General features: G+C 33.7%; 1 long non-coding RNA gene across 1 annotated transcript; it reads left to right on the plus strand.

Moving 5' to 3' along the window:
• On the plus strand, positions 1–27918 carry LOC118765584. The gene is made up of 4 exons (XR_005001444.1): positions 1–13; positions 12723–12726; positions 17869–17878; positions 27800–27918. It is a non-coding gene; the product is annotated as an uncharacterized LOC118765584 (long non-coding RNA).
• The last annotated feature ends 26 nt before the right edge of the window (positions 27919–27944 follow it).

Below are 27944 nucleotides of genomic sequence, written 5' to 3' on the forward strand. Positions count from 1 at the left end.
ATGATTCTGGTGAGTTTCCTCTTTTAACTTTATTTTATATTTGATGAAATTAAAAAGCACAGAGAGAATTTTCTAAAACTATGTCACATATTTATTTTTAAGTTTATTGCCTTTCAGTGAGAGTTTGAAATCCATGGAAATGGAGTAAATATATTTTGAAAATCTTACAATATTTTATATTTATTTTGATAAAATTTAAGCAACAATGGAAATTACTTTATGATAAAATAAGCCACAAAAGGTGAAATAATAAAACTGATTGAAATATTTTGACTTTGCTTTTAGTTTTGATTCTGTATCTATGAATAAATATGTTAATGGGTGATGGTGTAGCAAGACATCAGTAATGTAGTTTTGTTTTTGATAATTTCATTGAATCAATCAACTTTTCTTCTCAACTCTAATATTCCTGAGAGAAGTTTGCATGACACAGAAAGTTATTTCAACTCCTTGTAAATAAGGGAGCAGATCATTCTGAATATCAGTTTACCTGTTGTTTTCTTTTTCTCTGTACATATGAACTCAGCATTGCTATGTTTTGGGCATTTAAGGTGGCATCTTGATGCACCGATTTACAAAAGTAAACAAAAGCAGGCTTAGCTGTGTGGTGAGAAGTTTGCTTCTCAGTCACATGGTTCCAGATGCAGTCCCACCACGTAGCGCCTTGGGCAAGTGTCTTCTACTATAGTGTCATCCAACCAAAGTCTTGTGGGTAAGTAGGTTCAGTAGAGAGAAACTAAAAGAATCGCATCGTATATATATATATATATATATATATATATATATATATATCAGTGTGTGTGTCCTTGTATCTATGCTTGTCCCGTACCACTGCTGGACAACCAGTGTTGGTATGTTTATGCCCATGAAACTTAGCATTTTGGCAAAAGAGACTGATAGAATAAGTAAGTACCAGGCTTTAAAAATGTCCTTCGGTCAATTTCTTTGACTAAAATCCTTTAAGGTGGTGCCCCATCATGGCCACAGTAAAATGACTGAAACAAGTATAAGATAAAAGATAAGTAAATAAACACAAATACACACATGCTTATATACAATAGACATGTGTTTCACCATGCCATGCTAAGCCAGGAGCTTCTCTGTCATTAGGTACTTTCAATTTCATTGGTATATTTCTGCCAATAACATGCATATATTTGAGTGATCTTCAACATCAACTGAGGTGTGGATGTTTCCAAAATATAACATTTGTTATGATTAAGTCTCCAACATCTTAGCAGTGACCAGCAAAGACTGATCAATATTGAACAACTATTGTAGAGATGGCTGGAATGTGTTTGTAAATCTCCTCTTTGGTTTTGTGCTCATGCCAAGAGATGTTTTAAACTCTCACGGCAGCCTATTGTATATACCATCAATGTGATCTTGAAGCTACTTTTTCACAGTTTCAGTTAAAAGGATATTCATTACACATGCTTCGAAGAAAGTCAGCAACCTTATTTACTGTGAAATATCTGAGTGCTTGATGTTGTAAAGTAATCCAGACTTCTTTTTCATGTGTTCTGCATCTGAATTTCTCTAGCTGGCAACTGGAGGGAGAGGCTGTCCTCTCAACCAATATGTTGCTGTTGGTACTGCTGGATGACAGATTCTAGTGATGATGTTATTCCACACTTCCCAATCCATATCAGCAACATAGGATCTAAAGTACTTCAATAGCAAGCATAACAGGCTAGGCGTTGCTGTTTAGGACAGACTAGAAAAAGTATATATCAACATAGAGGTCAGATGCCATGCTGAAGTGAATATCTCTTCTGAAACTAAAGAGAAATAAGATAATTACTGATGACTACTTTGAAACCTTTAGCTTCTGTATGTAGACTGGTTCTTATTTGTCATCATCATCATCATCATTGTTTAACGTCCACTTTCCATGCTAGCATGGGTTGGACGATTTTGATTGAGGGCTGGCGAACCAGATGGTTGCACCAGGCTCCAGTCTTGATTTGGCAGAGTTTCAACAGCTGGATGCCCTTCCTAACACCAACCACTCCGAGAGTATAGTGGGTGCTTTTTACATGCCATTGGCTTCTCAAAACCAGAAAGCTTATTCAAAGACTTCAGATCTAATTTGTATTCATAATAACTGATGCGCTTAGCTTGGTTTGGAAATACCTTAGTGACACTCTAGAAATAAGATTTTTAGGAAAAGAAATGGACTAAGATACAATTTGTAAGTGGAACAGTAAAAGTATGCAAGACATTTCACATGTTTAAAATGAAACTTTGTTTTTTGTTATCTACATTCCAGTAATAATGTTTTGGATCTTTGTTAAAAACCTGCTCCTTCTATACAGATAGACTTCAAATAATAAGAAATATATTGTACACATTTATCTACCTCCCTACCTACATATACACATACATACATGTATGCATGAGTACATATACGTACACTTACATTACAAACTATTGAGAAATCTTCAGTTACTCTATCCAGACTACAAGTTCAGGTTTATTCCTGTAATTATTGGGACATTGGGATATGTAACACACTGCCTAAATACCAATCTTTAGAAATTAGGCTTCTCAAAACCAGAAAGCTTATTCAAAGACTTCATATCTAATCTATCAATTGAACTGTAAAAATCTGTAAAACTTTCAGGAAATTTATCATTTAGGTATGTATGAACATGTCTAGATATGCAAGTATATGCATAAGAAGACATACATAAAACAAAACATACAAATCTGCGTATATTAATACATATACACATACATACATACATACCTACATACATACATACATACATACACTACCGTCAGAAATTAATTAGCACACTTGATTTGCTCTTCACTCAAGGTATGTGCTGTCACCTAGTGGCCATATCTCGAACTATTGCTTTGTTGCGAGTTCACTGTTGCGCAGAACGATGACGTAACTTTGTTTGCAGAGCAGTTTGAGAGTCTACAGCCTTATGATGTTGACATAGCAGTGCAACAACAACTTGGAGTGCGGATGCAGACAAATCTTCCTTTGTTTAATAGATATAGGTAGCGCCTCACAAGGACCGAAATCACACCATACTAAGTTTTCTCATCGCGTAAGACGTTTTGAACAGCTAATAGGTTAATTGATTTAACCTATTTAATGTAGAAATTTGAGAAGTGCTAATTAATTTCTGATGCAAGTGTACATGCATACATACATACATACATACATACATACATTCATACATACATACATACCCTGTTTGTGTTATTGAAATTCTGATGAAGGAGCTTTGGATCTAAGTTGGAACCTGGTTCTTTCTCTATTGGTAAGAAATCTTGAAATAAAACTGTATAATGACATACATACATCCTCATCATCATCATTTAAAGTTCACCTTCCATGTGGACATGGGTGGGATAACATACATACATACATGCATGCATGCATGCATGATAGTCAGTTCCTCATTCTTGAGTATAGCTACCACCTGAAGAACTTTAGAATGTGTTTCATATATGACCATCACTGATGCGGTTTTCAGACTATCATGTGACCATCACTCTTTGACACAGATGTTACATATATGATTGCTTCTACCAACATGAGTCACTTGTTGGCCATCATACACTTTCATGTGATGTTTCAAGCCAGCTGATAGGCAAACCATGTCACAGTCATGACCTGTTGTTATTCTGTGATTGTCAACTCTCTGTACATGACTTTCCTTGTCATTTTTCAGTCCTGCTCTGTTGAAGCAGACTCTTCCACATTCATTACACGTCAGCTTACTCTGATCACCCACATCTCCCAGAAATATCCCATTCATACCTTTTCTAGAACCCCACTTCAATTTCTCATGTTTTTTTTCAAGCTATTTCTGGCGAATGTGCCCCAGCTATTTCATATGTTTTCTGTAGGTTGCCCATGTCTTACAAGCATAAAAGGATAACACACACATTACATAAACCTTCAGTTTAGTATCAATAGCAATATGTCAGGCCACTTGTGAGTGTTACTGGTGACATGAAAACCAGTACAACCTGCAACATGATTTGGTTGTCAGTGGTAGCTCCACTAATCTTGCTGAATGTGAAGAATGATTGGATGACATGCAGGATGTAAGACAAAACCTATCAATGAATGGATGAACCCATTAAAGTCAACAAGCCATGGAGTACTGTATACACGAGTTTGGTCCTGCTATTTTTCATTGACAATAGTTGTTCCTGCAGCAGTCATCGATAAAGTGGGGCCTTTGTGGAAGGAAACACAATGACTGCACTAAAGATTTGCCCATTTTCAGCAATGGGTAGGTGCAACAGGTTCAGTCAGCAGGGAACCATAGGAATGCCAATGTAGGCATGGTGTACCACATTAATATGGGTAAGTGATTCTTGTCAGAAGATCACTATAGGAGAACGAAACACATGCACACATTTACATACATACATATGCTGAACTAGTGAGAAAGTTGCTGTTACCCTATGCAGATTACAAGTTCAGGTTTATACCTGCAATTATTGGAGCACTGGGATATGTAACTGTTATGATGTATACATGTTTGGTGTAAAATGGTATTACACAATAAATAGTTGGTTGTGATTATCAAAAAATGCCCTATCGCAGAAATATATGTTAACACAGAGCGCACTCTGTACTACTGAAACGTAGGTATGATACTCAGTATTCACTGTTCAACTACCAACTGTTAAACCAACATACATAAAACTAACACAGTAAACCAACATGGTCAAACTAACAGCGTCAAATATGCTTACTGACAATTCACTCAGTTCTTATTTATTGTCATTGGTTAGTGGTTAGTCCACCTTCAGTCACGTGAGGGTGTTCAGGATTCTCACATAACAGTAACATTGCCTAAATACCAATCTTGAAAAATTAGGCTTCTCAAAACCAGAAAGGAAAAAGCTGATTTGAAGATTACAAATCCAATACATCACTGGAACTGTAAAAATCTGTAAAACATTTCAAAAGTTTATCATTTAAGTATATATTAGCATTTCTAGATGTGCAACTATATGCATGAGGATACATACATTAAACAAAACATACAAATCTTCACATATGCATACATACATACATACATACATACATACATACATACATACATATATACATATATACATGCAAACAAACAAACAAAAATACCCTGTTGATGCTGTTGAAATTCCATTGAAGGTGCCTTGGATCTAGGTTAGAAACTGGCTCTTTCTCTATTGGCAAGAAATCTTGAAATAGAACTGAGTAATGACATATAAATACATACATATATATTTCCCGCTACAACTTTCAGTATTTCTTTAATTAACAAAGAATATTCTGTACTGTGAAACAGATCTAAAATGATGTAAATCAATATATATCAAGGACACATATGTGGAATACACTAGGAAGAACAAATGTTAATGCTAAACTAAATTACAATTTATTTATAGTTGAAAAGTTCAAAGTAACATTCTTATTACTCTAGTTTTCAAGTTGATTTCTTTTTTGTACAAATGTATTAGTTTGGTTTGTGAAGATCATCCACAACTTGTTAATTCAGCAAAAAAGCCTTATAACAAAAAATATTACAAGAGATGGAATGATACAGCACATCAATGAGCTAGTGATTTTATGGGTGTGTAGAAATTTGTCAATTAAACAAATGACTATTTTTTCAATCCAGTATAAAACTTTTTCGCTAGCATCAACTATGCTGTCTCAGATATGTATGTGCAGTACTCCAGTAGAATGCCTCTGTACTTTGTATGTGGTCTGCAACTGGCTTAGTGAAGATTGCTTCTCTAGGAAGTTAGCACTCCAAATTTTCAGCTCGTTATTAATATAACATGTGACAGTGCTATTCTTGTATCATAATCAAATATCTCTATGATCAAATACACTCTGGCACACATGAAAATTTCAATTTTGGAACATAAGATATTCAACTCTGAGTGTATAAAAGAAAGTAGAATCCTTAAGTCATATTTCCCACAAAAAAAATATATTCATACCAACAGACAAGTTCCAAAAATGGATAGAAACAACTTCTGACCTATAACAAACGCAACTTTTGTAAACTACAGGCATCCCCAATGTTACGGAAAATTTGGTTACAGAATTCTGTTCCTACAAAAATTGTACAGTATGATCACTAATTTCATTGATATTACCTGTAATTCTGCCTCACAGAAACCCAGTTATGTCTTAATAATTTTGTTTGTAATTTTATGTTATGATTTGTATATATATATATATGTATGTATATTTATTTTTAGAAACAATATTAGGTATAATACGTTTTTTCCCATTGCATGAGCCAAATGTTGGAGGTGGGTGGAATAAACTACCTGCATCAACTTGCTATAAAAGCAGGTAATAATTTTACCGTGTATTTATTCTTAGTGCAAGTTCTGAAGAGTGCAGTTCAATTTTAACAGTTACGTTTTCAAAGCTAAGATGGAAGAGACTAAAGGAGCAAATTCAGTATATTTTGTTTTATGATTTCAAAAATAGCAACAAAGCAATGGAGGAATATTAATGCAGTATATGGGGATCGGACAATAAGCATAAACCAGTGTCGATGGTGGTTCCAGAAAATCTACTATGACAGCATTTCAATCATTAAATGTTGGACATGCTGGGGCACTGCCTATTATTGTATTCTTATATATTTCTTTTGAAATTATTTTCAAATATTGTCAATGACTATCTACTATATTGTGCATGTTTAAATATTATTATTTTCATGTGTAAATGTGATGGTGATACCTTTAAAAAAAAGAAAAACAAAGCAAGAAGAAAAAAGACTATCATAACACATCTCAGTTAATAAGTTGGAAATCAAAGAGAAAATAGGTTTAGTATAATGTAATTTTGCTTATGTAAGATTTTCAGAAATAAAGTCATATAGGGCAATGCTACTCAAAGTGGTGGTCCATGGACCGGTGCTGGTCCACAAACCATCAGCTGCCAGTACATAGCAAGTTTCCAGAAAAAAAAGAAATATTATAAAATGCTTATGTAATATTGTATTATTTGTTTACAAAACAAATAAATATAAGATTAAAAAATCTGTCACCTTTTATTATCTTCATTATACATATTGTTTCCAGTATGAATTAATATTACTAAGAAATATTACCAGTCCCTGGCACATTGGAAAAAACTGCCAGTATGCCACATCAGACAGTTTAAGAAGCACTGATATAGGGTATACTTGTATTTGTATAATTCTAACATCTGCCATGAGAAATAAACATAAAGATGATTTAATAACACTATCAACTATATTTAGTTTACCCACAGACTGCAATCTTAATAAACAATTACATACTTAAATTGACTTATCGGTAGCATATCAGTGAAAGAGCTCTTGTGCATTTGTTTGGCACACTGCAAATTGCATCCAAATCTCTATCAAATTCTGCTCTGCAGCCTGTAGAAAGAAAAATGGAAATATCAGATAATGCAATTTTGCCAGCATATAATATCCAGGAAAATGACACAGGTGGTCATGAAAATCTTGTTTAGTCAGGGATAATTCAAAGATAATCAACAGCAACAGTTTACTGTTCGTAGATAAATGTTTTATTTAGCTTACTGAAATTTATAAATGTTGGTATTTAGCTGAAATTTTATGATGCTAAATCAGTGCTTCACAACCAGGGTCTATATAACCCATGAAGCAGGAGGGAGAATCCATATAAAATTTTGTAGCAAGAATTTATGTGCAATAAATTGGCTATACTTGTAAAATACACAAAATTTTTTTTTAGAATTTTGTACAATTCCTAATCTTTAATTCTAAAAACATAAGAGGATTTTTTTAAACAACAAATCGCTATGAGGGTCCATCCAAAAAATAGGGGTCAAAAGGTTTCACAGGTGAAAAAGGATTGAGAACCACTGTGCTGAACATATCCACTGAGATGAATATATCTTTGGATGAGATAGTCTATCAACAGTTTGTAGAAATGTTTAAGATATCTATTGCCGTGATACTGTTTCAATCAACTTTGAAAAATGGTGAAATTTTGTTGAATAACTAACTTTATTATTATTAGGCTGGTGGCTGGAGCATAAATTAAGGAAATGTTCTTCACATAGAATTATGAGAGTGAATTTTAACTTTAAGATAAATACTTTAAAATGAAGTTTTCTATTGCAAAACCAGTGATAGTTCCAACAGATTGATATAAAAAGCATTAAAAGAAGATTTGGTTTCTGGTCCTGCCAATTCAGTGAACTATCAAAATTAAGTGTTCTACACAAATTAAAAAGAAATAAATGTGTTCCCCAGATTTGAACTAAAAATCTATTAACTTCTTATCAACTAATTTATCAAATTTGTCATTACCTCTCCAATGTTTCTCCCATCATAAGCTTACTAGAGTGCTAAAGTGTGTTCCACTATCAAGTTTCACTGTGTTTGTGTAGTGTATGTGTACATGCATGAGTGTATGTATATATGCATTCACATATGTGTGCACGAGTGTATTAAATTATTTTTAGAGGTAGGACTCTCAAAGGGGGTAAAGCTATTAATAATGGTTTCAAATTTTGGCACAAGGCTAGTAATTTTGTGGGAAAGGGTAAGTCAATTACATCAACTTCAATGTTCAACTGGTACTTATTTTATCACCCCGAAAGGACATAGGACACAGTTGACCTCAGTGGCATTTCAACTCAAAATGTAAAGCTGTGGTAATGAATCTGCCAGCTCACTGCCTTAATAAAGCCATTAATAATACCATGTAGAATATTGGGTTGAAAATCCCATTGGATGGAAAAAAAGTTAAAAGCTGCCCATGGGAATCAAACCCATATCTTCTGTAAATATGAATGACATTTAAACCAGTGAACCAAAGCAAACCTTTAGTTTTCCCCATCCATTTCAGAGACTCTGTTCTTACTGACAAGAATTGCAAAATTATTATTCTTTTATTCTTTTACTTGTTTCAATCATTTGACTGCAGCCATGCTGGAGCACCACCTTGAAGGGTTTTAGTCAAACAAATCGACCCTGAGACTTAATATTTTGTTTAACCTAGTACTTATTCTATCAACTGCATTTGCTGAACCACAAAGTTACACTGATATAAACTCACCAGCATGGTTTGTCAAGTGGTCTTAGGGAGACAAACATAGGCAAAAAGACATACACACACAGATACATACATATATACGATGGATTTTTTTTCAGTTTCTGTCTACCAAATCCACTCACAAGGCTTTGGTCAGCACGTGACTATAGCAGAAGACACTTACCCAAGGTGTCGTGCAGTGGGACTGAATCTCAAACTATGTGGTTAGGAAGCAAAATAAGAATTAAAAGACTTTGAGAGATAGAAGTAAATTATATGATGATGTTTGGCTAGATACATATAACTGCAGGATTGCTTATAAAACTAAAACAATCTGAGAAAATACAAAAATAGACTTGGGTTTCCTGAATAAAAAAAAAAAGCATATATAAATGTATTAAATGTTATTATTACAGATTTCGCTTTTTAATTGAAGAGACTAATTTTTTGAAATTATTACACAAGCATCATAAAAGTGAAAACATTTCTTATTAAAAATATATATTAGAATATAATTTCAAATTTAAAAAGTATTAGAAAATAATTTCACAATGTTTGTGTGTGGGCGTGTTTCAAAATGAATTTTCAATTTGCTATTACTTTCAAATATATATATGTTTTTAGGAAATGTTTTCTTTTTTACAATGCCAGTGTAATAACTTAAAAAACTTAGCCTCTTCAACTTTTAAAAAGAGGAATCTATAACAATGATGTTTAATACACTCACATATTCACTTTGTTTACTCAGGTTACCCAAATTTGTTTTTGTATTTTTGTGGATTGTGTTGATTTCATTAGCAATACTGCAGTTATATGTATCTAAAACCAGTTATTTTTAATGGTAGAACTCAAAGTAGATATAGCTATTAATAGTGGTTCCAAATTTTGGCACAAAGCCAACAATTTGGGGGGAGGGTTACGTCAATCACATCGACCCCAGTTGATGCAATTGGTACTTGTTTATATCATTTACATTTGACGGATATTTGTCCTCATCTTGTTTGTTGTTAACACGTTTCAGCTGATATATCCTCCAGCCTTCATCAGGTGTCTTGGGGAACTTTCGAACCTGGGTTCTCATTCCTAAGGTATTTTTCGATGTTGTTGTTATTATCAGTATTCAGGTCACTGACTGGAATTGAACTCAGAATCTTGGGGTTAGTAGCCCGTGCTCTTAACCACTATGCCATATGCCTGTGGGCAAATGGCATAATGGTTAAGAGCACAGGTTACCAACCCCAAGATTCTGAGTTCAATTCCAGTCAGTGACCTGAATAATAATAATAATAATAATAATAATAATAATAATAATAATAATAATAATAACAACAACATCGAAAAATACCTTAGGAATATCCATCAAATGTAAATAATGTACATAATTCCTCGTCTCTTAAATATAGAACTGATATTTATTTTATTGACCATAAATAGATGAAAGGCAAAGTTGACTTTGGAGATATTTGAACTCAGAACATAAAGTCACAAAGCATTTTGCTCAGCATGCTAACATTTCTGCCAGACTGTCACCTAACCTAAAGCTATTAATAATAAAATGGAATACTGGGTTTAAAAACTTCTTAGATGGAAAAAATTTGAATGCCACCTATAGAACTTTGATCAGCATCTGCAAACATGATGGATGCTTTAACTAATATACCAAAGCAACACTCCAAATTTTGTTGGCTGTGTGGTAAGAAGCTGCTGGCATGAGTGAGTGGTAAGAAGTTTGCTTCCCAACCATATTATTCTGGGTTCAATCCCATTACATGGCACTTTGGGCAAGTGTCTTCTCCTGTACTCTTGGGCCAACCAAACCCTTGTAAGTGGATTTGGTAGATGGAAACTGAAAGACATCCATTGTATGTGTGTGTGTGTGTGGGGGGGTGCCTGTGTTTGTTCCCCATCACTGCTTGACAACCAGTGTTGGTATGTTTACATCCCTGTACTTTAGTTGTTCAGCTAAAACCCTTCAATGCAGTGCCCCAGGATAGCCACAGTCAAATGACTGAAACAAGTAAAATAGGAGAGATTACCAGTGACAGTTGTAAGATGTTAACAATATAAGAATTTAGAAACTCTGAGAGATATGAAGTAAACTATTTCTGATGGTGGAACTCAAAATAGATAATGCTATAATGGTGTGTATAATATTGAGTTAAAACCTTTTTGAATGAGAAAAAAGTGAAAGGCAGTCATTGGGACTCAAATCTACATCTTCTGCGAATCTGACAGGCATTCTAACCATTATACCAAGGCAAGAATGTTTTTAACCCAATTTTCTTTATGCTAATATAATAATAATAATAATAATAATAATAATAATAATAATAATTGATGACGGAAATGGAAGATATATTTGGCACTAGTCTTTATTCAGTACGACGATCTTTTTGTCTCATTCTGAAACTGTTATGGGTAGGATTTTATGCATCTAATTGTGCTGCATAAATCTGTGCAGTTTGTATCACATCAAGCTTTGATCAAGATACAGCAGGCACGAACAACATACCTAGGTCATCTCAGTATATCTAGTGGGACATCCCATCCTTTTGTATGTATCTGATGTGACTCAAACTGCACGGATTTATGCAACACTATTAGATGTTCAAAATACTGCCCATAACAGACAATTTCAGTATGAGTTGAAATGATTGTCATACTGAATAAAGACTAGTGCCAAATATATCTTCCATCTTCTTCATCAACTATTATTATCACAACTAATACTGTGGAATTCCTGAAGTAGATCCAGCAGAAATATACTCCAGCAGTGGATGACACCAGGTAGCTCAAACTGTGTATGTACTTTATTCATTTGCTCAACACACTAATTGACATATACCCATTAGTCCAAAAAATTACATATGTATATATATATATATATATATATATATTAAGGTATGTAGAAAAATACAACATGGACAAGAACGTATAACTCTTAGAAGACGACACAATAAACACGGACAGGACACTCGAAACCCTCAGTCTTCAGTCAAGAACCGGATCATCGTAGTAATTTCGGCTGATTAATCTTGAGATTACTAGATCACGGCCAGCCCTCCAAGAAAAACTAAGCAACGAGCATTAGAAAAACTAAGCTGGAAGCGTAGATTTCCTGGAAGAAGGATCGAATGCATACGAACACCAGGACAGCAAAAGGGACAGATATAAAAAAAAAAAAAAAAAACAATAATGGAATACAGAAACATGAAATACAGAAGCATTAACGGTGAAAACAACAAGTGTCTTACGACTGATAACAAGCAAACAAATTTTTTCTCTGGCGCATTGGAAGAAGCCTTTATAGCGGCGGGCGAAAAACAACGATGTTAACACGACGAGGGTCAGGAGCTGAAAGGCAGATTTCGGCCAACAGTCACGTGACAGAGAAGAGGGAAAAGAAAAGAAAGAGAAGCAAAGGAAGAGAGAGAGAGAGGAGGGACAAACGCAACAAAGAGAGAGAAGAGAGAGAAAAAGAAGGAATCAGAGAGGAGAAGGGATGGGTGTCGAAGAATGACCTGTGAGTGCAGAGCGAGACAAAGAAATAGGAGGGTAGTGGAAGACTAGACCAAAGAATCAGAGGAAAGAGAAGAGAAAAAGAGGATGAGTAGAGAGAAAAGAGAGAGAGGGGGACAGATCAAGTAAAAATGAGAGAGAGAGAGAGACAAACAGAGAGTCGTACCAATTATTAAGAATATGTGCTCACATTAAAGATAAGGGGGGTACGGGGCGCCTGGAATATATGTTAAGGTATGTAGAAAAATACAACATGGACAAGAACGTATAACTCTTAGAAGACGACACAATAAACACGGACAGGACACTCGAAACCCTCAGTCTTCAGTCAAGAACCGGATCATCGTAGTAATTTCGGCTGATTAATCTTGAGATTACTAGATCACGGCCAGCCCTCCAAGAAAAACTAAGCAACGAGCATTAGAAAAACTAAGCTGGAAGCGTAGATTTCCTGGAAGAAGGATCGAATGCATACGAACACCAGGACAGCAAAAGGGACAGATATAAAAAAAAAAAAAAACAATAATGGAATACAGAAACATGAAATACAGAAGCATTAACGGTGAAAACAACAAGTGTCTTACGACTGATAACAAGCAAACAAATATAAATATATATATATATATATATATATATATATATATGCATATATATATATATATATATATATATATATATATATATATACATTTGTATATATATATACACACATGTGTATATATATATATATATATATATATATATATATACACACACATGTATATATATACACATGTGTATATATGTATATATATGCACATATGTATATATATATGTATATAGTCTTATCAACTTGAAGTTCCATCATTAAAAATGATTTACTTGATATCTTTCAAAGTCTCTAAATTCTGATAATGTATGTGTGCATAGTGTATGTGTATTCATTGAATGTATGCATGTGTTTTGTTCACATTTACATATATGTATATATATATATATATATCTTCTATTTATTCAGAAAAAAAAATCAATTGTCATTTCCTATGATCTTCAGGTCACTGAGTTACTGTACCTGGTGACTGAACAATGATTCCCTACAAACTTTAATCTCTGCTAATATATCATCAATTAACCTCATGTGCAATGGTAGGTGTGACCGCTTTTAGTCTAGTCACAACTGATGTCTATGGCAATATCATTCTTGTGAACCATTCTGGTTCTTCTCTATTCACAGTACATATTAGTCAGACTTATTCAATTTCTACTATTTGTTTTTTAAAGATATTTTCTATCATGTTGTCTTTACACTGTTATAATCGTCCAATATCTTGCATTTTGATGTGTTTTCAACGTAGTTATAATTATGAAGCCAAGTTCTATCACTTGCTCTGGGCAATTATTCATAGTTTTGGTAGGAATACTGTATTTCATTTCTGTAAATGTTAGTACTAAAAAGATACCTTATAAGTGCTCTCTATCTTTTGTTGAAAGAAGCCTTGGCAATGCATTAAAATATCTATGCAGTAAAAACAGTTTCAATGTTTTTAGACTTGTTTAATGTATGTAATTTATTGTCTTGCTTCTCATCTTAATCTCTGTCTAAAGAAAATTACTGAAGATGTAAAGGACAAACTGTAGACACATTTTAAGTTAATCTATATTTTCTTGAATGTGTGTACATGCATTTGTGTCTGTGTATTTGTGTGTGTGTCTGTATTAGCGAATGTTTGCATCCTTGTATGTTTATGTTTGTGTCTAGCTGTAATTTACAAACATGTGCACTTGGTATATATATACTTGTCAATATTTGTTTTGCTCTCAATGCAAACAGTATTTTATGGAGAGGTGTTTTAAAATTAAAGCTAAAATCATTGGTTTTTCAACTAGGTCATACTAAAGTAGAGAAATATTCTGAGCTGAAATGTTCACTAAAACTGACACTCATCACTATAGTGAAGTGACGAGAAACATTTAGTGTATAATGCTGGAAAATTGTCTTTTATATTGCTTTATTCGAATGACTTCATCTTGTCTCTTTAATGTGCACCAGCTAGGAACTGAAATTTCATGTTGTCATTGCATCTCTTTCTATATGTGACCTGCCACCTTCCAACACTACAAATAACTAGTAATTCCTCTTTACCTAATACACCAAATAATTTTCTTGTATGTATGCATTAAATTGACTTAGTAAATATTATTTATTATATTTGACTCTTCTTCTCTCAGACAGCACCTGACTTTAAAAGTCTTTCTTCGAGTGACATTCAGAATTGACAATTTCCTTTCCTTTCTGCATACAAAGCAAACATGGTTGTATGATCACATTAATATTCAAACAAATAAATGGCTCACCAAATTTTCTTTTACCTTTAAATGTATCTGAAGGGAGAATTATTCTAAGATATGGCAAGTTCTGGCAAACCTCGCCAAATCATTTCCAATAGGAAATGCACTTTTCTCTTTTTAACTTATTTCTCATTATAGTGGACACACATGCACACAAATACACACATGCGCATACACACACTTACTAATAATTATTCTTTCTACTCTAGGCACAAGGCCTGAAAGTTTTGGGGAGGAGGGCAATCAATTAGTTCAACCTCAGTACGCAACTGCTACTTAATTTATTGACCTGAAAGGATGAAAGGCAAAGTCGATCTCAGCGAAATTTGAACTCAGAATGTAATGACAGATGAAATACCACTAAGCATCTTGCCTGGCATGCTAATGTTTCTACCAGGATTAATTTATTTTCCTTACCTGAAACAAACGTGAGCAACCAATGGCATACTTCTATTTACTTACACACACACACACACACACACACACATACACACACACACACATTCACACACAAACATGCACGCACACACACACATCAATCATCATCATCATCATCATTTAATGACTGTTTTCCATGCTGGCATGGGTTGGACAGCTTGATAGGAACTGGCAAGACCAGGGGCAACACCAAGTTCCATAGCCTGTTTTGGCTTAATTTCTAATGCTGGATGCATTTCCTAACACCAACCACTATATGGAGTGAACTGAGTGCTTTTTACATGGTACCATTTACCAGTGATTTTTATGTGATACCGGCATGAGAGCTTTCTTACTTGGCACCAGCAACAATACTAATGCTTTATAAATGTCACCTTGGTTTTAGGATATCAATTCTGTTATGATGGATGGGTCTTCATGAGTACAGGGCAATGCACTCCACATCTTGGTTCTCTATCATCTCCTTCATAAGTCTCAATGTTTGGAAATTGGCCTTTAATACTTCGTTCTTTGTCTTCCTGGGTCACCCTCCACAATTTCCTTTTCTTTTAAGTGATCACCACATCCTTAGACAACTGTCCTCATCTATCTGCTTCACATGGCCAAACCAGTGCAGTCTCCTCTCTTGCATACTGCATATAATTCTTATGCCTAACCTTCCTCTCAATACATTAGTGCTCTGTTGTACATGTACACTGACACTGCACATCCATATATATATATATATATATATATATATATATATATATATATATCACCGTGACTAACCAGGGTATCAGATGTTGCTACACATCGCTAGTCACAATGCACTTCGCATTGTTTTAGCCTTCAAATGACACCACCCCACTGGCTAATATATATATATATATATATCGGAGACCCCCTTTGGTCATGAATGACCATGGGATTGCACCTAGAAAGTTACTCTCCAAGGCACAAGTCCGGGCAAGGTTGTTTATGGAAGACCAGCAGTCGCCCATGCATACCAGCCTTCCCTCTCCATGCCACCGATGTCACCCAAGGGAAAGGCAAAGGCCAATACAGCTTGACACCAGTGATGTCACGACTCATTTCTGCAGCTGAGTGAACTGGAGCAATGTGAAATAAAGTGTCTTGCTCAAGAACACAACACATAACCTGGACCAAGATTCTTTGAGTAGCCACCCTCTTGCCTCAGGACAACTCTACTGCCTTCAGGTATTTGATGTAGACCTCCATGTTGAGTGTGAGGCCATGTGGGACGATGAATGGCGGCATAATGTCACCATCACTAGTGATCACTCTAAATACCACGATGTTGACCAGATGGTTGATTTTTTATAACTCATTTTACATGTCCTCAGATTGTACTGTCCTCAGTTTGACGCCCACACATGTTGAAATGTTTGTATTGGAGCTTCTGGTAAGAATGCGAAGCAGTACAGCATGTTGTTTCCAAATTTTTGTTAGAGTGAATTATGTCATGGTGGTGTTTTTCTCACAGACGGACCCCAACTAATTATACTGTGTAGTCGACAAAATCAAAAACAAACAATGCACATGCATGAAATTAAAAATGTAAAATGGTGACAATTTACCAATTGTACCCTGTATACACACACACACACACACATATATATATATATGTATATATTACAGCAGTAACAGCACCAAAACAGTGTTTAAGCATAAGTAATATATTTCAGTGTCTAAAGGCAAATTCATTGCAGTTACCTTGGAGAAAAGAAATCTCTCTTTTTACCATAAAAAACAATTTCATAATAATCTGATGGGTTACTCAATAACTTATAGGGTACAAATTTATTATTTTTATATAATTACAACAACACACACACACATAAATTTAAATAAAGAAGTATTATTATAATGATAAGGTAGCTAGCAAGTTTACACCTTTACAGACATGATATAAAGTAAATTAAGATTCAGTAGGGTATATAAATACCACTAGCTAAAATCAGAGCCATTACTCCAAAAACCACCATATGCTTTTAATATTTTGCTTTGGCATTAAAAGACTAATAATCTGGTGTAGAACTCAATATATGTATGTTTGAGAACAAAGTGTTAGCTAAGTATAGAGCAGTAATAAGAAAGAGAGATGACAAGGGAATAAATGATTTGCTTATGAACTTCATTAGCTCACAGCTGTTTCTGCTATAAGATGCAGTAGACTCATAGTTGAGTGCCAGAATAACACCTTATAACTTCATCAGAGCCACGAATATGAAGTGTAATTTTTGGGAAAGAATCACATTTGTTTATATATGCCATATTTGCCAGCATATAAGACACAAGACACATTCTTATTTTACAAGTATATTTTGTGGAAAAATAAATTTAGTATGTTTCATCATATACCTATTCAAACGTATCTCAGAGTGATTTTGTAGGGAAAATTTATGATTCTGTGACAGTATGGATAAATAAAGAATGAAACCACAAATTTATCATATATAAAAGCACTGGGACTGAACCTAGAACAATGCGGTAGGGAAGCAAGCTTTTAACCACACAGCCATGCCTGCAAACAGACAGTCATAATTTGGTTTGTTTTCAATATTTTATTATTAGTGACTATTATTGTACTGAGAAGATTTTTGCTAGTCCAGTTCCCTAGTCTATAGAGCTCAGTTTCTCATCTGTAATATGACCACCTTAGATGTAGAACCAATTTTTAAATAGATTTTAAAATAGAAAAAAAAACCTATTTTATATGCTGCCAAGTATGATATGTATGTTTCTTTTTGGAGGATAATGATGAGGTGGTAAATTTATACAACCCCACTCTTGGTTTCAGTGGGAAATAATTATTTTTCCTCATTCTTTTTTTCATGTGCTTTCAATTAATCTAGCCTTCGATCATGACCCCCCATCCCTGTCTTTTTAACTAGGGAAAAGCCCTAAGCAGCATATTCAGAGGTTGGATTAGTTAATAGTATATGAGAAGGACCACTGTAAAAAATTATTTCCCACCAATATAAGAGCAGTGTATATTTGCAAATCCCTGATCATCTTCCTGCACCCACTTCCATATTCTTTTTCTACAAAGCTAGTAGTTTCTGATTGGTTTGGTGGTCATATTTGTAGGCAGTACAAGGGGGGGGGAGATAAAAACGCTGGAATGAGAAAGTCTAAGGTCCCCTTCCCCATCCCCTTCTATTTTCTGTGAGTAAAAAGTCCTTTGCAGCATGTTCAGAGATCAGATTAGATGTAAGCACATTTTTCTGTTTGTTCAAAGACTGTTATTTAAATGTTCGCATGAAAAATAGAAGCATTGCTAATTCCCTTATATATTATTGTTCTCAGTATTCATGACTCAAACCTAACTGAGGAGTTCTATAATCAAAGTTATTATAGCTTTGTCTTTTTCTTGTGTGTTGGGTACCCTGGACCACATCATCTATTTTTTTTTATCACAACAGTTTGTGAGATGAGAAAGATTTAGTTGTTTAGTTTCTTCCATATTAAGCTGTTATTTTTACAGTGTTTCTAACTGAAGTGTTATGACACATTATTTTTACAGTAGTTGAGGTATTGCACGGTTTCCTATGGAGCTTATATTTTATGTGTTAGACTAAAACAAGAGTGTCACGTACTTTAACCCTTTAGCATTTAAACCAACCATATCTCTTTTACTTTTTTACTTGTTTCAGTCATTTGACTGTGGCCATGCTGGAGCACTGCCTTTAGTTGAGCAAGTCGATCCCAGGATTTATTCTTTGTAAGGCTAGTACTTATTCTATCAGTCTCTTTTGCCAAACCGCTAAGTTATGGGGACATATATACACACACATACATATATATATATACTTATATACGATGGGCTTCTTTCAGTTTCCGTCTACCAAATCCAGTCACAAGGCTTTGTTGCCCTAAGGCTATAGTAGAAAATACTTGCCCAAGGTGCCATGCAGTGGGACTGAACCTGGAACCATGTGGTTGGTAAGCAAGCTACTTACCACACAGCCACTCCTACACCTGGCTAAAATATCTGGTTAAAATATTTTATTTGTTTTATGTTCAAATTGGTCAAATACAGTCATTGACACTTACCCTACAATGTCATACTAAAAGTAAACAATCCCATAATAGAAATCTCAAAGCTACAAGATAATGCATGATTAAATCAAAACAATGGGAATAAATAAATATTACATTTGACAAACTAATCTGAATGTTAAAGGGCTAAGCATAAGAAAATAATGTGACAGGGTCACAGAAATATTAGAAATGTCACCTGTAGAAATTCCCTTATTGGTTTAAATTTACATACATGAAAAACTAATGTAAAATCCAAGATCTAAGAAAACTTATGCTGTTTTTTGTTAGTCAGATATTTTCTTAGGAGGGTTCATGGAAGAACTCAATTTAGATTTCAGATTCAATAGCTTGAAAGAGCAAATAATCTACCATTTTGCATTCTTTCCCATGAATGGTCAAAAAGTGAAAGAAAGTAGTGTTATTTTCTTTTTTTTTTATTACAAAATGTTGGCTAATTAGCAGTCATTAGAGTGTCAGAAAGTATGCCTCTTGGTGTCTGGCTGTCTTTATCTTAAGTCCAAATCCTACACAATCAATTTTACCTGGTATCCCCTCAAAATTAATAAAGTGCTACTCTGTTACCAAAACCAATTCCTCATGCTCTCTCTCATTTTTCTCTCTGGAAGAAACTGGGTATGATCAGACATGGATATGTATGGGATCTGCCTAAGGCATGTTGAATGTTACAACAGCACTGTACCAGTTTGAGCAGTAGGTGAGGTTTGAAGGAAGGAAAGAAAGAATAAAGCGACAACAGCATGTGATCTCACTTTCCAACACAAACAAGTCACAAAAGATTAAACTGTTAAAAGTTTTCAAACATTATGGCAACTAAATTCATTGAATTCTTCCATAATTTTTTTTTTTTGCCAACTAACCATGGAAGAGATTAGTACTATATGATAAGAAGTGAATAACATCAGCAAATATTGATTACTTTTGGCTAGGCATGAACTAAATGTTTTTGTAACTGGTTCATATTATTCATTGCATCAAACTCAGAAATGTCTGCTGTAAATATTTATGACCTAAAAAAACTGAGGTCATGAATGCAAAAATAGCTCTGGTAGGATTTGAACTCAGGAAATGGCCTTCCTAAATGGAAGCTTGTCCAAAATTAGTTTTGCTAATCCAATAAATCTATTATAAATTTCATCCTTCTGTCATCAATAAATAAAAAACCAGTCAAGAATTGAAGCCAACTCTTCTCCCCCTCCTCTCTCTCTCTCCCTCTCTCTCACACACACACATACACTCTCAACTCTTTCTCTCTCCCACTCTCTTCCCTTTCTATTTTAGAATTGGCTATATTGCACTGTGTGAAGGATTGAGAAAGACCATTCATAGAATTTCTCTTTCCAAAAATGGAGCAGAATTGAGCTAGCAACTTCTGTTCATAGAAAACCTGATTTGCTACTGGGACAGCTAAGAATATATCTGATGGAAACAAAATCATATTTAAGGAGTATTTTTTTCAACTTGATAAATATTGCAGCTTTTTATTGAGTAAGATGTATAACTGTCTATTTGAATAGAGTTGTATGTTACTGGTATTTAATCAGTTATAGAGGAATAAAATGTAAAGATAACCCAAACAAAATTTGAAGGACTTTTCTGCTGTACTATTTTATCAAAATATTGCAGACAATAATCATATTATAACTTGTTTATCTGTAACTGATGACAAGCAAACATTTCTTCATAGAATTCCCCTCACAGGCAGCTTTCTCATATATCTGAAACTAGAGAAACATTATCAGTCATTTGTGTTTTGTCAGTATACAAATTAAATTATTGTATATTTGCTTCACCATTTTTCAGAATATTATCAGTTTATTTGTTGTTTCTCTCTGTAAAACACAGTAAATATTTCCGATAAAAGTAAAATAAAACATCGAATATTTATAATTACATTTGATAGATATTGAAATATAGCACTTTTGTTAAAGAATTCCCTGGCAAATTGCAGGAAAACCAAATTACAATGAGTAATTGTTTATGTAAACAATTCTATTTAATAAAAGAGATTCAGTAATGGAAATTATAGTATTGGCACCAGAAATGTATACTTCATCTGCTTATGCAGCAATTGCACCTCACACAAGCCGCAGCATCATTTTACATTCAACAGTCAAAAAGAGAGAGGAAGAGAGAGAGAGAGAGAAAGAGAGGAAATGAAAAGAAAAAAAAAATCAGTGTTCTTATTCATTGTTTCATGCATATTATATGCATAGTTCCTGAGATACATTCTCAAAGCTTGTTAGCATTAAATATTGAAATTATATGTGTTTAAGAAAATTAGTTAGTTACACATTTTATGGCATACTCCATTTCTTCATGATCTGCAGAGTAAATATTAATAAGAACCATCTGTGTTTGAATCTCTCTGCTTGGTGAATATCATCAGATAATATAATTATTTCTGTGTTGTTGTTGTTGTACTGGTTGATGTGTGACTCTAGCACAGCCTTCGTCAAGCAGACATTTCTAGTTCTTGAGGAGGAGGAGTGCTGATGGCGATGATGATGATGATAATGATGACAACGATAATGATAGTGTTGTTGTTCTTGTTAGTGGTACTGGTGGTGGTGGAGGAAGAGGGTGGATGAGTGGGGAGAAGATGTAGAGGAAGAATGTGGTTGTTAGTTTATTGATTCTAGCACAAATTCTGAAACTTGGGTTGGTTTATTGAAGTTGCCATGAATAGTTTCCTGGTTTATCACTTTTAGTGATATTTTAAGTAATTCATTTGAAACAGTTTTGTTGAAAACAGACTGCTATGACAATTGGTATCAAGGTGGTGTCAATGATCTCTTGAAGACATTTTCCTGACAAACAAAAATATGTGTTTAACTATTTATCTCTTTTGTAAATGAGATTTTTAGCTTTTTGTTTTTATTTCTTTTTTATGTAAGAAGTTAATGTTGTTTTGGCTTACCGCATCACTGTAAGTTTGGCTCATTAAATCTGTCTGACAATAGTTTTTTGCTTAAAATTTCAAGAAAAGTACAAAAGAAAGAAAAGAAAAGTAAAATTAAAGATAGATAATTAAGTATAATTTCAAGAAAAACAATTACTAAATTATATTTCAAATGTGCTAATTATTCTTTTACTGTTTCTCTTTTTTGTTCTGTTTTCAAACTTCAATTAAATTACGTTTTGTTGTTAGTTAACTTATTGTTTATTGTTGAATAACTGTTTACATTTCATAACAAAGCAGATAAATCTGATACAAAATATCAGAATATGATAGAACTGAGAATATACAGGGATTGAAATCCACATTTCATTGACACATTGGTGTAACAAGCACTATACAACGTTTCTTTGACATCCTACATCAATAACTTTATACCCAACAAAGCTAACATAGGAGGCTCTATATAGCCAGAAAACTTACTAGGAATAACAAACAATCACTCCCACACATCCAAATAAGATCTTTCCATCTTAGAAAAGGTCACATTGAATAATATAACTATTTGATTGGCATGGCTTGAGTGCTTTTCATCATAGGTAGCCTTACAAGGGCTAACCTATAGCTAAAATATCTTTAAATTTGCATAGAAATTTTAAGATTGCTTTCAATCTAAATACAATGTTCAATTGTTGGTCAATTTGAACAACAAGTAATTGAGTTGAAGTAAAGTCAAAAATATATGTAAGTTTGTGTCTTACATATGTTTTTGACTTTACTTCAACTCAATTACTTGTTGAAATCTCTCCTTTAGCAGTTGAAGTGGTAACTTCAGATAGAATTAGGTATTTCCAAACAAATTTATGCATAATTTATGCATAGGCGCAGGAGTGGCTGTGTGGTAAGTAGCTTGCTAACCAACCACATGGTTCCGGGTTCAGTCCCACTGCATGGCATCTTGGGCAAGTGTCTTCTGCTATAGCCCCGGGCCGACCAATGCCTTGTGAGTGGATTTGGTAGACGGAAACTGAAAGAAGCCTGTCGTATATATGTATATATATATATAAGTGTGTGTGTATATGTTTGTGTGTCTGTGTTTGTCCCCCTAGCATTGCTTGACAACCGATGCTGGTGTATTTACGTCCTCATCACTTAGCAGTTCAGCATAAGAGACCGATAGAATAAGTACTGGGCTCACAAAGAATAAGTTCTGGGGTCGATTTGCTTGACTAAAGGCGGTGCTCCAGCATGGCTGCAGTCAAATGACTGAAACAAGTAAAAGAGAGTAAAAGAGTATAATTTACTTTATGTACCATATGACATACTTCAATTTTAATGTTGGTTACTTCAGATTTACTTCTTTTAACATTAGGTGTGAAGGAATTTCTAAAGCTAATTGAATCTATATTGATACAAATTTTTGACCAGACAAACATGGCTGTGTGTTAAGAATTTTGTTTCATATCAATGTGAGTCTGGATTGGATTCCCCCAAGCAAGCACTTTGCAATAAGCCATAGGTTGACCAATGATGTGTGGGTAGAGTTTGGTTGATAGAAATTCTGCTTAAGTGCATTATGTTTAATTGAAAACAATATGAATAAACGGGCATTGTATTTGACTGAGTAATCTAATGGTGCAAGGGTAATAAAAATAGGATTTAAATGGGAGTTATAAATTTCATGTAATAGCCTGAGAGATAGCATAATAGTACAGGGCTTGCTATACAAGCTTGTTCAACTATTGCATGATTTGTGCACTAAACTTAGAGTAGCTAACATTTAAATCGAGTGTTTCTTAAATATTCATCTCTCATTTCTCATTGGATGGAGTACTGCCTTTGTTGATCCTACAAAAAAAAAAAACGAAACAAAACAGAATAGCACACAGTATGTATACACACACACACACATATGCATGTATATATATATATATATATATTATATATATATATATAATATATATATATATATATATTATATATATATATATATATATATGTATATATATATATAATTCATATAAAATATAGTCTGTTGACTAATTTTTCAATATGCTAGGCCACTTGTAGTAAAACTTTCTAAAATCTTTATTACCCTGATATAATTAATAATTAATTATATATATCATTTGGGGATTTGGTTTACAAGATTCTTTATGTGAGTTCCTGTGTTGAAGCACATTCTGTTGTGTCTGGCATGAGTCATTGTTTTTAGTGCCTTAAAATTTAACACACTCACTGGTAAAATTACCACTTATTTACTTATTTTTCTAAAATTTTAGTTGTGTCTTGTAACCTTTTCAATAGTTGTTGACTCTGTCCGTTGAACAGAGATGAAGACTGGAGATGAAGAAAAAAGGTTGGTCATTCCCCTACAATTCTGTATAAATACTTAAATATGTTTTCTGATGAAGTTTTGACCAAGCAATACATACTTTCTCCTATCAAATACTGTCTATAAATTCTTTCTGTATATATGCTTATATACAATCATGACTTTTGATGAATTTATAAATAATTATGAATTTATTTTACTACATATTTTGAACACTTTTATGTAAACATCTTCTTATCATTGTCAAAGATTTCTATCACTGTATTTTAATATATCCATGTTAACCATTTTTTAACACCACAAGGGATACACAAAGCCTTACATTTTACCTTTGAAAATCTTTTTTTAAAAAACCAAAACATGTCTAGTCAATAAGCATCATTTAAAGAACCCTGCATTTTCAAATCCTCTTCCCTATATATACACACACACACACACACACACATATGCATGTGTGTGTGTGTGTGTGTGTGTGTAAGGTGCATAGCTCAGCAGTTAGAGCACTAGGCTCACAATCATGAGGTAGTAAGTTCAATTCCAAGATCAGGCAGTGTGTTGTGTTCTTGAGCGAGACACTTTATTTCATGTTGCTCCAGTTCACTCATGTGTAGATATGTGATGCCAAGTTGTATTGGCCTCTGCCTTTCTCTAGCATAACATCGGTGGTATGGAGAGGAGAGGCTGGTCTGCATTGGCAACTGCTAGTCTTCCACAATCAACTTTGTTTGGACTTGTGTCTGAGAGAGGAACTTTCTAGTTGCAATTCCATGGTCATTCATGACCGAAGGGGGTCTTTACCCTATATATATATATATGTATATATATATGTATATATATATATATATATATATATATATATATATATATATATATATATATATATATATATATATAGAGAGAGAGAGAGAGAGAGAGAGAGAGAGAGAGAGGGAGAGATAGATATAGATATCATATTATATTAAGGGAATTACTACACATAAAACTCTCCTGCTACGAGGGACTCTTAAAGTCAAAACTACTATAAATAAATTTGTATATTTATATTGATAGTTTTAACTTTAATAGTCCCTCATAGTGTGAGGCATTTATGCGTAGTAATGCCCTTAATATAATAAATATTATTTAAAATGAAATCCCTATAAACTTTTCCATTATAAGGTTTTCATGCTGAATACTTGATAAATTCTTATAAAGATTTTATCCTATATTTAAATTTTAAATATATATATATATATATATTATATATATATATATATAAGTGTAGTAGAAAATATATGGATTTAGAGATTCATGCAGCTTTCACAGTAAGTATTGAGAGCATACATCATCATCCTTATTCAGTGTCTTCCTTCCTTCCATGCTGGCATGGGTTGACAGGAACTGGTCAGGCAAGAGCCCGTGCCATGCTTCTGAGTGTGTTTTGGCATGGTTTTTATGGCTGGATGCCATTGCTAATGTTGTACTACTATCAGGTATTGAAGTAAAATTTTGCAACAGAATATAATAAATATAGATTTTATAATATAATAAATACATGATTTTATTATTATAAAATGTTATCAGTCTAAGTTACTAATATCATCAAATGTACTCAAAGTGAATGAATACTCATCATTAGTCCTACTACCTGTGTTTCTGAACAAATCAGTTTGTCTAGGGTCCCATAGAAATTATTTAAGGAGTATGAGCTAACTGATGTCTGATGTTCAGTTCTCAACTAATTTGAATTTTCTTAGAAACTATTAGTAACATGGTTTGACAAAACTCTAAAATGGTTGTGGGTGTGTGTCTTTCTCTCTTTCTTTTTCCGAACCTGTTCTCAATGTACATCGATAAAATCAAAGGATGTAAACATCAGCAAGCAAAATATAAAAGTGTGCTATGAACAAAATATTTTGTCCTGATTGTTCTGAATCGAATTATCAACATTCCCTTATTGCTGTTGCACTTAGAATTGCAGTTAACCAATGATTGATCCTTTAGAATATTGTAACTAGTTACTATCATTCATAAATTGCAATATAGTATAAATAAGTAAAACAAACCGCTAGAAGTCAGTCTGTAGAAGCATGCAACACAATGGAAACAGTAACAAGGAAATAAATGATATGTGAAAACAGATGGAAATTAATTCCCTTATTAATAAATGGTTGTAGAGTTCATTATCATAAATATTATATGAGGGGAAAAAGAAAACAAGACAAAATCCATTCCTCTACAAACTGCACTTGTGTATTTGTAGCAGTGATTTGAACTGACTGCTGCATTCTGATGAAATACAACTTGGATTATACATGGACCACTACCCTCTCTGATAACAGCAGTAAATTATGCAGCATATTGTTTTTCCCAAAAATTTTAATTATCTTATTTTAGCTGTGTTGAAAAATCTTTTATGCTTATTTCAAATCTAATGACTCTACTTTAGTTTTGAAGGATTTTGGTCTTATGATGCTTCACAAAGGAAGTGAGTTGCCAAGAGCTGAGAGGTTTCAAAATAAAAATAGAGTAATTCAGAGTATATGTACACACACACACACACACACACACACACACACACACATACACACAAATGCTCACATATATAAAAGTGTATTATACACAGTCAAAGACACTCTCACATGTGCACATACACATTCATACACACGCTGCAGTAACAACATCTTGAAATAGAAATTTCTTCCATACAGTTCTACTTCAAATTTTTTCAATAATTTATATTTACAGCACTCAATATGCATCACCATTATCATCACCTGTTGTCTTCATCATAATCGTCATCATCAACATCATCATTGTCATTATCATCACCTATAAATTATTATTTTTTTGTTTGTTTATTCAGTGTGTCTGTAAGAGAAAGAAGTTTGCTTTGCAATTACATTCTTCTGTGTACCATCTCATTGTTTGGCACCTTAATATATATTTCTTTACTACCCTCAAGGGCTAAACACAGAGAGGACAAACGAGGACAGACAAATGGATTAAGTCGATTACATCGACCCCAGTGCGTAACTGGTACTTAATTTATCGACCCCGAAAGGATGAAAGGCAAAGTCGACCTCAACGGAATTTGAACTCAGAACGTGACGGCAGACGAAATATGGCTATGCATTTCGCCCGGCGTGCTAATGTTTCTGCCAGCTCACCACCTTCATGGTATGTATATATAGATGTATATTGGGTCATCCCATAAATAATGGGGTCTTTTCAATTGCATGAACTAAATGTCGGTGGGAGACAAGATAAACTACCTGCAACAATTTGCTATAGAAGCAGGTAGTAATTTTACCCTGTCCTCATTCTTTGTGCAAGTTT

This window comes from Octopus sinensis, linkage group LG12 (genome assembly GCF_006345805.1).
Source record: "Octopus sinensis linkage group LG12, ASM634580v1, whole genome shotgun sequence".
NCBI classification, from domain to species: Eukaryota; Metazoa; Mollusca; class Cephalopoda; order Octopoda; family Octopodidae; genus Octopus; species Octopus sinensis.